Source organism: Budorcas taxicolor, chromosome 8, assembly GCF_023091745.1.
Source record: "Budorcas taxicolor isolate Tak-1 chromosome 8, Takin1.1, whole genome shotgun sequence".
In the NCBI taxonomy this organism is placed as follows: domain Eukaryota; kingdom Metazoa; phylum Chordata; class Mammalia; order Artiodactyla; family Bovidae; genus Budorcas; species Budorcas taxicolor.
In genome coordinates this window covers 43,226,655-43,241,023 of record NC_068917.1, presented here as the reverse complement: position 1 = coordinate 43,241,023, position 14,369 = coordinate 43,226,655, and positions in this window count along the sequence as shown.

The following is a 14,369-nucleotide window of genomic DNA, read 5'->3' as shown; positions in this document are numbered from 1 at the left end:
TAAGATGTGTAAGCAGGACACACCATGATGGGGACTAAATAGACAGTGAAGGCCAAGAATGTCACTGTAAGTCCTAGAAAGGAGAAGTCACTGCTGCTCAGTGTGGTCAGGGGTTCTTCACAAAAGAAATGAGACTGAAATAGTGTCTTGAGGCATGTCTTTTAACTCACAAAAGACAATCCTTTTGTGAGAAGAAGCAACAGATGAGTACTGAAGAGGCCTAAAAGACAAGATGCTGATGCTTGGAAAAATTGAGGGCAGGAAGAGCAGGGGGTGGCAGAGGATGAGATGGTTGATGGCACCATCAACTCAATGGACATGAGTATGAGCAAACTGTGGGAGATGGTGAAGGACAGGGAAGCCTGGTGTGCTGCAGTCCATGGGGCTGCAAAGAGTCAGACATGACTGAGCAACTGAACAACAACAGAAGATAAGAGGATGGATACTTTTCATCAATAAGAGTACAGCGAATATAACAGTAAAGGAAGGAGTGAACAAAGAGAGGTCAAAGATGGGTTGGGATTACAGGTGGCAACACTGAAGTATTGACCCAAGGAATGTCTCTGGGCAATTATCTGTCCACAAGGCTCTACTACATTGTAACAACATCAATGATTTGCAGTTACCTTACAACAGTTCAAGAACAAAGGCTCTGGAGTCAGAAAGTTCCTAGTTTGAGTTCCAACTCTCTGGTTTACTATTTAAATGACCCAGTGTGTTTTCTAAGTTCTTCAAACCTCAGTTTTGTCATCTATAAAATGGGTTTGATGATAGTATCTAGTTCCTAAAGGTGTTGTAAAATTTAAATACAGTGATATACACAAAACCCAAGATAAACCTAAACAGGGAATATAAGGCTGTGGATTGGCAAATCCATGGCTTTTCCACCTCAGTATTTCCCAAATTTGTTTGAAGATAAGAATCACTTGAGAAGCTTGTTAATCTACAGATTCCACCTGTTCCTTTGGAACTTTCCCACCCTCCTTGGAATTTTAATTCAGTAGATCCAGGATGGAGCCCAGATTGGGGATTTTTAAAGCATGCAAGGTGATTCTTATCATCAAAGAAGGATGGGAAACACTGGCAGTGTTCCTCAAAATAGTGGTTCTGAAATTTTATCTTACACCAGAGTTCCTGTGCAGTGCTTAACCGCTCAGTCCAACTCTTTGCGACACTATGGACGGTAGCCCGCCAGGCTCCTCTGTCCATGGGATTCTCCAGGCAAGAATACTGGAGTAGGTTGCCATGCCCTCTTCCAGTGAATCTTCCCAACCTTGGGATCGAACCCAGGTCTCCTGCATTGCAGGTGAATTCTTTACCATCTGAGCCACCAGGGAAGTCCCAGAATTCCTAGAGGCCTGTAAAAATACAGACTGCTCATCCCCACTGTCAGAGTTCCTGATTCAGTAGGTCCAGGGTAAGGTCTGAGAATGTACATATATAACAAGTTCTTAGGTGATATGGACATAGTTTGGGGCGGGGGGAGGAGCTAAGTCTACTCTTTGTAAACCACTGCTCAAAGCAAAGTCCAAGGACCTGATGAATCAGAATCGTCCAGCGTGCCGGTTAACCCTAGCCTTTTCAAAAAGCCCAAAACTGGCCTAAGATTTCACATTTATAACAAGCAATCAAATATTTCTGATGCACACTCAGTTTTAAGAACCCTGCTCTAGATATGGCTGTTATAATGAATGTGTGTACACTCATGTACACACACATTTAATTTTAGGTCATGACATGATTTTAGAAACACTGTAACATGAAAATCAGGTAAATCTTAGAATAAAGAGAATATGGCTGGCTAATGAAAAAGGTAAAATAATATGCTCAGTACTTTTCAACTGCTAGGTCAAGTTCAAAACACATTCTTGCATACTTTAAGTTGCTGTTCTTGTTTAGTTGCTAAGTCATATCTGACTCTTTGAGACCCCATGGACTGTAGCCCGCCAGGCTCCTCTGTCCATGGTATTTCCCAGGCAAGAATACTGGAGTGGATTGCCATTTCCTTCTCCAGGGAATCTTCCTGACGCAGGGATCAAACCTGCATCTCCAGCATTGGCAAGCGGATTCTTTACCGCTGAGTCACCAGGGAAGCCCATACTTTAAGTACATGCTCAGTCACTCAGTTGTGTCTGACAAGTATCAATGTTTAAATCAGAATACAGATCCAGATCAAGCTACCTTCTGTGTGACTGTGACCCAAGCTTCCCTTGTGGCTCAGTGATACAGCCACATTTGAGAACCACTGCTTTCAAGGCATTTTTAATTTGGTGTATGTTTAGAAAGCAGATGTATTTTTAAAATATCAATCTAAGAAAGACACAAATTCCTACAAAATGGCAATGGCAAAAAAGTGCTGAGGTAAGTATAAAAATTTTTAGATCATCTAGGGAATTCCCTGGCATTCCAGTGGTTAGGACTGAGGCTCTCACTGCTTAGGGGCCAGGCTCAATCCCTGGTCAGGGAATTAAGATCCCACAAGTTGTATGGTGTGGCCGAAAATACTAAAAATAAAGTTTGGATGTTTAAAAAAATTTTTAGATCATCTATTAGTGAGGATTATGCATGATTTTATATAATATCAGTTTTCATCTGCCAGATTCTAAATGCATCTTCTCAAAAATCAGCAGGTATTATTTGAGTCCTACCTTGTGAAACACTCATGAAGCTCTCCGTTTCTGTATTCTTCATTTTGTCCGGGACTTAAAGAATTCAAACCACTAAAAGTAAATGAAGTCATACATGTAAAGAAGTACTTTGCAAAGTGTAAACTGCCAAGCAGATGGAAGTTATTGTCAACAACCCTCATTTCAGCCTCACTCAAAACAAGGGAATTGCTCTCCACGTGATTAATGATAAATAAGGTTAAGATAGTACTTCTATATGGTGAAATCTTTGCAAAGATACACTTACAGAAATCTGAACATGCTTAAAATGCGGGGAAAAAAGTTAACTAGGAAAAATTATAGGAACTGAGGAATGTCAAAGTAAATTATCCCAGTAGCTGGGAAAGGAGGCAGGATAAGAGGAAAACTCCCTTGCTTTAAAATGCATTCTTTAAATAAGCAAATACATTGATGTTACTAGGAGCCAGGTACTCACTGTGGGGGAAGAAAAATACACCTATGGACTGAGGCAGAAGCAAGTAAGAGCCCTCTAGTGTTGACTGGAATTAGGAGTATCAGAATGAACCCATTAATTTTTCAGAAAACACATGCCTCCTAGTTCTGTCCACTGAAAGCACCTAGGATCAATGACATTTAGTAGTGATTCACACACCTAGTCTCTGATTTGTATTTCTAAACACATTCCCCACTAAATGCAAGCAGCGCCCTTTAGGTAAATGGCAGATTCCAAGACCAGGACTGGGAAAGTAAATACGAAGCAAGCCATAGCATCTTGCGGCAGAAAGTAAATCCTCAAAAACTGACGGGGAGATGTCAGAGAACGCAGGAGCCAGCTTGAAGGTGCAGGGCAATTTACCATAAAACCGTGGGCAGCTTTAGCGTAAAAACAGCAACAGGTTAGAAAACATTGGAGACAAAACAATCCAAGTGCCCATGCAGATACAAAAAGACAGAGTAAACAAACAAATAAATGGGAGGACAAATCTCTTTACAGTGGAATGCTAATACATGCAGAAGATTTTTTAAAAATCACAAATCTGCAACCTCCATAGTAGGAATAGATTCAGATGCGAATGTTCCGGGGCCGCTAAATCTATGGGGTGTTAAGTTGTTGGTGAACAAGCTATTTGCAGTGTCTCAAACTGTTTCCATTCCCCAGAGATTACTTGCTGATTACAAAGCAGCAAGTTCCTGCAAGCGGGGAAATCTGGCAGGTACAACCCACCCTAAATGATCAAAGTGACATCATGTACCTCCTGATGTGATGTGCTGAGGACACAACAATACTTACATAGTATTCTTGACAAAAATGCATAATCTGAATCTAATCATGAGGAAATGATCAAGCAAACTCAAATTGAGGGGCATGCTAAAAAACAGCTTGCTTGTACTCTTCAAAAAAAATCACCGTCATAAAAGACATGCGGAACTGTTCCAGATTAAGGGAGAGTATACATGAAAACCAAATACCATGGATGATTCACCCTGGTTTCTGGATCAGAAAAAGATTACAAAATTTAGTATTAACTATATATTAGATAATAGTATTGTATCAATCCTGAGTTTCAACCATTACATTGTAGTATGTAAGAGAATGTCACTGTACAGGGAATATACGCCAAAGCATTTGAGGTCATGAGAAAGTGAAGTCACTCAGTCATGTCCTACTTTCTGTGACCCCATGGACTATATATATAGCCCGCCAGGCTCCTCTGTCCATGGGATTCTCCAGGTAGGAATACCAGAGTGGGGTTGCCGTGTCCTTCTCCAGGGGATCTTCCCGACCCAGAGATCAAACCCGGATCTCCCGCATTGCTAGCAGACGCTTTACCCTCTGAGCCACCAGGGATGATGCCTGCAACTAACTCTAGAATGGTTTAGATGTGGGGGGGGGGCAGTGGTTGAGGAGATTGGGGGAAGAGAACTCAAATGTGAAGAAATGCTTACAAATAGTGAATCTGGGTAAGGGAATCATTTTATTCTTGCAACCCTTCTGAGGATTTAATATTTTTCAAAATGAATATTTTAAATATCAAAAAATAAAGTTCTAAAACTGAGTATATAAAGAATAAACTTATGTTTACAGTGGGGAAGGGGAAGGGAGGGAAAAGGGACAGAGAGTTTGGCATTGAAATGTATACACTGCCATATTTAAAGTAGATAACCATTGCTGGGGGGAAGGATGGGGAGAAGGTATAGTTAGGGACTTTGACATGGACATGTACACACTGTTATACTCTTTGCGACCCCATGTACCACAGCATGCCAGGCCTCCCTGTCCATCACCAACTCCCGGAGTTTAATCAAACTCAAGTCCATCGAGTCATCCAACCATCTCATCCTCTGTTGTCCCCTTCTCCTCCTGCCTTCAATCTTTCCCAGCATCAGGGTCTTTTCAAATGAGTCAGCTGCCACATCAGGTGGCCAAAATATTGGAGTTTCAGCTTCAACATCAGTCCTTCCAATGAACACTCAGGACTGATCTCCTTTAGGATGGACTGGTTGGATCTCCTTGCAGTCCAAGGGACTCTCAAGAGCCTTCTCCAACACCACAGTTCAAAAACATCAATTCTTCAGCGCTGAGCCTTCTTCACAGTCCAACTCTCACATCCATACATGACTACCAGAAAAACCATAGCTTTGACTAGACAGACCTTTGTTGGCAACGTAATGTTTCTGCTTTTTAATATGCTGTCTAGGTTGGTCATAGCTTTTCTTCCAAGGAGCAAGCGTCTTTAAATTTCATGGCTGCAATCACCATCTGCAGTGATACTGGAGCCACAAAAAATAAAGTCTGTCACTGTTTCCAATGTTTGCCCATCTATTTACCATGAAGTGATGGGACCAGATACCATGATCTTAGTTTTCTGAATGTTGAGTTTTAAGCCAACTTTTTCACTCTCCTCTTTTACTTTCAAGAGGCTCGTTAGTTCTTCTTCACTTTCTGCCATAAGTTTGGTGTCATCTGCATATCTGAGATTACTGATATTTCTTTCTGAAATCTTGATTCCAGCTTGTGCTTCATCCAGCCCAGCATGTCTCATGATGTACTCTGCATATAAGTTAAATAAGCAGGGTGACAATATACAGTCTTGACGTTCTCCTTTCCCAATTTGGAACCAGTCTGTTGTTCCATGTCCAGTTCTAACTGTTGCTTTTTAACCTGCATACAGATTTCTCAGGAGGCAGGTAAGGCAACTGGGTATTCCCATCTCTTGAAGAATCTTCCACAGTTTTTTGTGATCCACACAGTCAAAGGCTTTGACATAGTGGATAAAGCAGAGGTAGATGCTTTTCTGGAACTCTCTTGCTTTTTCAATGATCCAACGGATGTTGGAAATTTGATCTCTGGTTCCTCTGCCTTTTCTAAATCCAGCTTGAACATCTGAAAGTTCTTGGTTCATATACTGTTGAAGCCTCAGTTGGCAAAGTTTGAGATTACTTTGCTAGCATGTGAGATGAGTGCAATTGTGACATAGTTTGAACATTCTTTGGCATTGCCCTTCTTTGGGATTGGAATGAACACTGACCTTTTCCAATCCTGTGGCCACTGCTGAATTTTCCAAATTTGCTGGTATATTGAATGCAGCACTTTAGCAGCAGCATCTTTTAGGATTTGAAATAGCTCAGCTGGAATTCCATCACTTCCACTAGCTTTGTTTGTAGCGATGCTTTCTAAGGCCCACTTGACTTCACAGTCCAGGATGTCTGGCTCTAGTTGAGTGATCACACCATTGTGGTTATCTGGGTCTTGAAGATCTTTTTTGTATACTTCTCCTATTATAGTCTTGCCACCTCTTCTTAATACCTTCTGCTTCTATTAGGCCCATACCATTTCTGTCCTTTATCGAGCCCATCTTTGCATGAAATGTTCCCTTGGTATCTCTAATTTTCTTGAAGAGATCTCTGGTCTTTACCATTCTATTGTTTCCCTCTATTTCTTTGCATTGATCAAAGAAAGAAGAGAATGGATGGATTGGAAGAGAATGGATACATGTATATGTATGGCTGAGTCCTTTTACTCTTCACCTGAAATTATCACAACACTGTCATTCAGCTATGTCATAATACAAAATCAAAAGGTTTAAAAAATAGGTAAAGTAAAGGAGATAGCCAGGACTTCCCTGATAGTCCAGTGGTTAAGTATCTGCTGCTAATGCAAGCAACACAGGTTCAGGCCATACCCTGGGAAGTTCCACATGCCTTGGGACAACTAAGCCCACGCTCCACAATACTCGGCCCCTACTCTAGAGCCCAAGAACCACAACCACTTTAGCCTGTGCACCCTAGAGCCCATACTTCTTATGTAACAAGAGAAGCTATCACAATGAGAGGCCTGCATTCCACAATTAGAGAGTAGCCCCTGCTCACCACAACTAGAAAAAGCCTGCTCAAAGCAATGAAGACCCAGTGCAGCAAAAATAATTTTTTAAAAAATAAAATAGATAGCCAACAAGGACCTAAGGTATAGCACAGGGAACTGTGTTCAATATTCTATAATAACCTAAATGGGAAAAGAATTTGAAAAAGAACAGAAAAAGAGCATGTATAGTACATTTTGGTAAAATTCAAATACAAGTAGCTCATAATAGTGCTATGTTATCAGAAAATTTCTATCCCAATAACTGTATTGAAATGTACTTGATCAATAATATAATGAATAAATTAATATTAATAAGTGATTTAGAACCAAAATTCTCTCTAGTTACCTATGAATCACAAACTAATTCTGTTTGGCCCACCCACAGGATTAGCCCTTATAGTAGGTTTTTTGGTGTGTTAAATTAGTCACTAACTATAAATAAACATTAGGGACTTCCTAGGTGGCTCAGTGGTAAAGAATCCACCTGCTAATGTAGGAAACGCAGGTTCAACCCTGCCATTGCGAAGATCCCCTGGAAAGAAAATGGCAACCCACTCTAGTATTCTTGCCTGGGAAATCCCATAGAAAGAGGAGACTGGTGGGGAAACAGTCCATGAGGTTGAAAAAGAGTCAGACACGTCTTAGCAACTAAATAACAACAATAAACATTAAAATCATGATTTTTTTTTTTTTTTTTTTTTGCTCCTCTTAAAATATTGAATCAACAACACTTAGGCTGAATTGCAGCCACCACCACCCCCTCTTTGATGGGTCATATTTTCTACAGGTCACTGAAGACCTCACCATTCTGAATCTCACTCTGACTCAGCCTGCTTCACTTGCTCCAGTTCATTCACTCCAATTATGCACCTGACCCCAAGAAGGATTTGAGTTTGTGAGCTCTCATTTAGGGAACAAAAAGGAAAGTGAATCACTATCTGTGGGAAAGAGCTGCAAAAGAAGTAGAACTTGAAAAAGCATCTTCAACGCAGCATGCTCCAAAGTGAATCACTGATTTCTCCTTCCTGCACCATGCCCACTTAATTGACAAGCCAAAAGCTGAGGGATTATCCCTGTTGTCTTGTCTTCCTTTCTATCAAAACATATATCACTTCTACCCCGAAATTCTATAGATTTACTTCCTAAATATTCTCAGACCTGTCCATTTAGCCCTATTTTCAACACTGAAACCACCATCACCTCTAAGACTACCGCAACCACTACCACCATTAGCATCACCAACACCAGTCTCACCATCTTACCACTGCAACAGCTACCTCATCCTAAGCTCCCACTATCTTATGTCTAGACAATTCTAAGTGATTTATCCACATTCATTCTGGTCTGTCTTCAGTCTGGTCACTATACTGAAGGCAAAGTGAATTTTTTCAAGATGCAAATTTTGAAGCCTGTCTCCTGGTTAAAACTCTTCAATGGTTCCCACAGCTCTTGGTCTAACGGGAAAACTGACTGAAAAGCCTACAAGATGGTCCAGAGCTCAGCCATCTCTGTAGCCTCATTTCCTCTCTTTCCCCCTCTGCTTTTCGATTCCAGCTATTCCAATATTCTTTAAGTCTCTAATACTTAGCATAAACCCTTAAAAAAAAAAAAAAAACTCAGGTGCCCAAAATAGCATTACTTGTAATCCTTAGTTTTCACACCATTTAAATTGGCTGGTATGTGGCCCTCTCAATTTAATTTAAATAATATAATTAACTCTTTGGAGCTCCCCATCCACCCCACTATCTAGAACACCATGTTTTACAAAAATTTACACTTTGCAGGTCCTGTTATGAACCTCCCATCCCTTCCCCCATGACTCCTCCTCTGAATTTTCACTCTGTAAATTTTCTGTTTTCATTGCCTTTAAAAAAAAAATCACGTATATTTGAATACCCAAGTGATGTGTTGTTAATTTTTGTTTTTAAACTTTATTAAAAGGTGTCATGAAGTATAGCTTTTTTTCCCACCCAACATTATGTTACCAATATTCATCTACAGTCACAAGTCCCAAGCAGTTGTGAGCAGCAGGGAGTCACTCATGTTTATTGTCGTGTAATATTCCATTAGGGACTCCCTGATGGCTCGGTGGTAAAGAGCCAGCCTGCAGTGCAGGAGGGTTAGGATGGTGTGCTCAGCCATGCCAGACTTTTCGCTACCCCGTGGACTGTAGCCCACCAGGCTCTTCCGTCCATTGGATTTTCCAGGGAGTAATACTGGAGTGGGCTGGCATTTCCTCCTCCAGGGGATCTTCCTGACCCAGGGATTGAACTCACATCTCTTGTGTCTCTTGCACTGGCAGGGGGATTCTTTTTTTTCCCCTGTGGAGTCATGAGGATGTTTTTGTTTGGTTTGTTTCATTGGGGATTAATCAACAAATATTAATATACATGAATAATGTTAATGCTATTAATATTAAATAATATATAAAGCATATTATTTATATAAATAATCTTTGGCTATTAACTGATATATTAAATAAGAATTTAATATATAAATTATTAACGTGGGGAGGGGCAAGGGGCATACATCTCAGTGGGGGTGCACACATCGGGGACTGGAGAGGGGCGGGGCAGCACACAGTGCCACACAAAACAGCCACATCCAGCAGACGAAATAATCAGACCAGGGATGGGCGAGGGGGACAGCAGCCACAGAGGCTGGGTGCAGCAAAGGAAGAAAATCGAGGGCCAAGGGAGAGAGGCCGGTCCAAGACACTGTGCACTTTCTGCCCCCACCTCTACTCCCACCACCTCCCCACCTCTGCACAGCCCAGGAGCCTTGGCCTTTCATCTGTCCCTTCCTGCCTCCTGTCCAGAGGCCTGAGGGGCACCCTCTCTGCTCTGAGCCACTAGCACCACCTGGGAAACTACTGCTGTGCAAAGTTCCATTAGGAGCTTCCCTGATGGCTCAGTGGTAAAGAATTCACTTGCCAGTGCAGGATACGTGGGTTCAATTCCTGGGTCAGAAAGACTCCCTGGAGAAGGAAATGGCAACCCACTCCAGTATTCTTGCTGGGAAATCCCATAGACAGAGGAGCCTGGCGGGATACAGTCCATGAAGTCACAAAAGAAACTGACACAACTCATCGATTCACAACAAAAAAACAACAAATACCCCATTATGTGAATGTCCCCTTGCCTGCAGTGCAAATTTTCTTCTTGGTCCAGTTAACTCTTACATATCTCTCAGATCTCAGCTCAGGTGTCACTTCATTAACTGTTTCCTTATCTTCATAACCAGGTAAGACCCCTTTATTTATTATAGACCTTCAAAGCACCTTGAACATCTCCACTGTGGTCATTACCACAGTAGCAATTTCACATCATGTGATCTATTGTGACCTGTTCCCCCATCCACTTGGCAATGAGCTTCCTCAAGAGCAGGCTCCACGCTATGTTTGATTGCTATTAAATCCCTACCTCCTAGCATATCATAAAGACTCAATAAAAGCTGTTACTTAAATGAATGGATAAATCATGAAAATAAGTATTTACCTCTAATAAATAGTACATCCAAATAAACATGTTGAATAATAAATAACTAAAAACCAGCCTCACTGCCTGACTTTCATATATTATTAATGCCATCATCATTCTTTAACAGCTACCTAGGCTTAAAATATTGACATTAGGTCTGATTGTGGTATTTCCCTGACCCCTCACCATTATTTGCACACTCCTGTGAGGCCTGGTGTGCTGCGATTCATGGGGTCACAAAGAGTCGGACATGACTGAGCAACTGAACTGAACTTTGAAAATAGTGCTGGGACTTCCTGGGTGGTCCAGTAGTTAAGAATCCACTTTGCAATGCAGGGAGCATGGGTCCAATCCCAGGTCAGGGAACTAAGATCCCACATGCCTTGGAGCGACTAAGTATGTGTGCCAACTACTGAGCCTCTGCGCTCCAGAGCCTGCGCCACAGCTAGAGTCCGTGTGCCACGACAGAAGATCCGCAGTGCCACAGCAAAGAGCCCACGCACCCAGACCGACAAACACTTTCCAAAAAGAAAAGGAAAGGTGCTTACCCCATCCCAACCCAATGTGACCTCCATATGTACTATTTTCAGTTCCTTCCTTTCAAGTCCTGATAATTTCTCATCACCTTATCTATGGTTATGCTGTTCTCTCTTCCCAGAGAGTCCTTTCTTCATTTGTGAGTGTTTAAATCCTACACAGTGCCTACTTCAAATGCCATATCCTTCAAAATACTTCCCTGATTTCCCAGATGGAACAATCTCTTCAGCCTCCAAGCTGTTATCACTCATTACCTTACCCAGTGATTATTTGTGCATGATCCAAAATTCTTCTTGATGTACTGGAACAAACATGGGCTTTGTATTCACATCTCTCTCCTGCTCCCTGCACCCAACCCTCCTCTGCCCTCTCAACGCTTCAACAGCTGTCATCAGTCTGGCTGTAGAATTCAGACACACTGCTCTGCCCCTCTTTGGCATGAGACCTTAGTGAGACAGGCTCCACCATGGGGGTGGGGGTGTTTGGTGAGAAAACCCCTCCAACTTTGGGTTAGGTTGCCGGCAACCTGGGTTAGGTTGCTAACCTTTTGGCCACAGCTAAGAAATCAGTTCTCTCATCAGTTTCTCAATAATAGTTCACACTTTGATCTCTATCTATCTGCTTTCCAGGTCTCATTTCTCAATTGGTAGTTAACTTGGGTGGGGAAGAAAGGGATTTATTTTACTGACTTCCTAAAACCATAACTATAAAGTAATATGACCCTTGTGTTTAAACAAACATACCAGAACTTTCAAACTCAAATGAGGGATGATGCCCTTCAAAATAGTCCCCTGAGGAAGTGATACATTATCCCAATACATCAAGGCTACTCTGGTTTAAAATCTTTTGGCTGTATCATGAGGGCCTGTGGATCTTATCTGAATATCTTTATTGGTCTCAAGTCACATCTGAAAAGGGCAGATTTGAGTTTTTAAGATAGCAAAAAGTCATTTGAAACTAAGGTTAATGAATTACTCGGCATTTTGGATCAACAATGGGAAGGAATCAAAAAATAATGAAACATGCGTGTGTATGTATGTGTGTCATAACTGGAAAAGTATCCTAAAAATGCTTGCACAAAAGTGACCACTGTGAAAAACAACACTCTCTGGTTACGTAGAACAAGGTGTGTTTATTATTATAGAAATTGTTTCACAGTGATGCTGATAGCATAGAGTAATGACTTTTTCTAAAGGCACAAATACGGAGTCATTTACCTTGCCACTTATTTTCCATGTCATCTTAGACACATTATCTAATTTCTTTCAATGTTAGTATTTTCATCAGTAAAACCAGATTAATAATAACACCCAGCATAGGTACCTCACAGGATTGTTTTGAGAACCATATGAACTAAAACAGGTGAAAAAGCTCTTTGGCAGCCATCAGTTCAGTTCAGTTCAGTCGCTCAGTCGTGTCCAACTCTTTGTGACCCCATGAGTTGCAGCACGCCAGGCCTCCCTGTCCATCACCAACTCCCGGAGTTCACTCAAACTCACATCCATTGAGTCTGTGATACCATCCAGCCATCTCATCCTCTGTCGTCCCCTTTTCCTCCTGCCCCCAATCCCTCCCAGCATCAGAGTCTTTTCCAATGAGTCAACTCTTCGCATGAGGCAACCATAGGTGAATACAAATGTTAGTTGTGTTATGGAAGCTAACATTATGATTAATATTCTTCCTTGATTGTTTCAAATTTTTCCCCCTTCTTTGACATAGTTTGGCAGCAGATCTGAATTCTGAAATATCTCTTCATAAAGAGACTGAGGTCAATCTGAACACATATTCCAGGATTCAAATAAATTGCTAAGGTAAATGCAAGGAAGGAGGAACATGCCAATGACTCAGTAAACAGCAATTTCTATAAATCATTTGACTTGTTTTGCACCATTTTCTGTAAGTCACTTGATTTGTTTTGGCTTTGGGTGATTTCTTTCAAGTTTCTGAGAAAAAGGAGCAACTTTAATCATCATTTTCTCTTACCTTGATTTAAAGACTAAAAAGATGTACCCATATAAGTTTAAATAACATCTTTCCCACTGAATGGCAATTAACATTTACTGAGAACTTACTAAACGCTGAGTAATACGTTAAATACTTTAATCCTTAACAACACCCTGATACCCTAGGTACTATTTTTGTCCCCATTTCACAGACAAGTCCAAGGAATCACTGAGAAATGCCACTCAGTGGGTAAAAGCCTTAAGCTGGGATGTGAACACAAACGATATTCTGTAGCACACTCTTGACCTTTCAATGCATAAACTGGGTTTTCCAAACTACAAACCCAATCACATTTTTTTCTCCTTTATGTTTTACTTTTGAGGCTAGCATAGGACCTATTCTGGGGCTGTTTGTGTGTCCCTGATGAGTGACAAGTTCCCCTTGAAACCACTTTAAAGAGTAGAGGACCCCCTGATGTGGTGATGAGAACTCTCAGAAATGTGCTAGGGCATAACATTGGGCAAGCATGAAAGAAAGAAAGGTTTAAGGAAGAACATACAGTTCATCTTTAGATGAGATCAGGCACATTCAGGGTGGTATGGCTGTAGACCAGTTCATCTTTAAATCAGCATTTGCACTGAACTTTCAGAGCCTACTAGGAATTTTTACTAAGCCCAGGTCCCAAAGTTTGTCCTCACTTAGAATTCTGGTTACTCTCCATTCTCTGATATCTGTCCCTTTCCTGGAAAACATCTACGTTTCTGCAATCATCTCCAAAACAAAGGATGTCTTTCTTACCTTCTCTAACTCTCATCTGCACTAAAACAAGAAAAAGTGCACTTTAGATTCACTTTCCCCTAAGGCATTGAAAGCAACTCCTTTATATTTTCATATAGATACTATGTTTTGGTTTTCTTGTCAGTTATAAATGGAGTCCTGTTCATGATATGAAACTTGAGAAAGAAAAAGTAAAAAGATACCCTGGATGAGCAAACTACATGTCAGTTATCTGTGTCCAAAAGCTTAACATAATATCCGGCACTTGGAGGTGCCCAAAAAATGTAGACAAGGAGTGAATTTTTTAAAGATCCATGAGCACTCAATGCCAATGGTCTCCATTGCTGCTATACGTCCAGGGCATTGATCCTGGTCAGTAACACAGAGTGGGGACTTGCAAAATTCAGAATACTCAAACAGGTACAGTGAAGAGGCTCTAGGCTCACAGTGGGCCTTGGGCACATGTCTATTGAATCACACACAGAAGGAAGAAGATCCTGCCCAGTTAGGAGCAGACTTCACAGCACACATCCACCTCCTCACTAGACGCTGTCTCCACCCCCTTCTACAGGCCCTGCCAGTTGTTTAGGCCAGCCCACATGCTTCTACAGGAAGCATATTCAGCCTTCTGTGAGGCTGAAT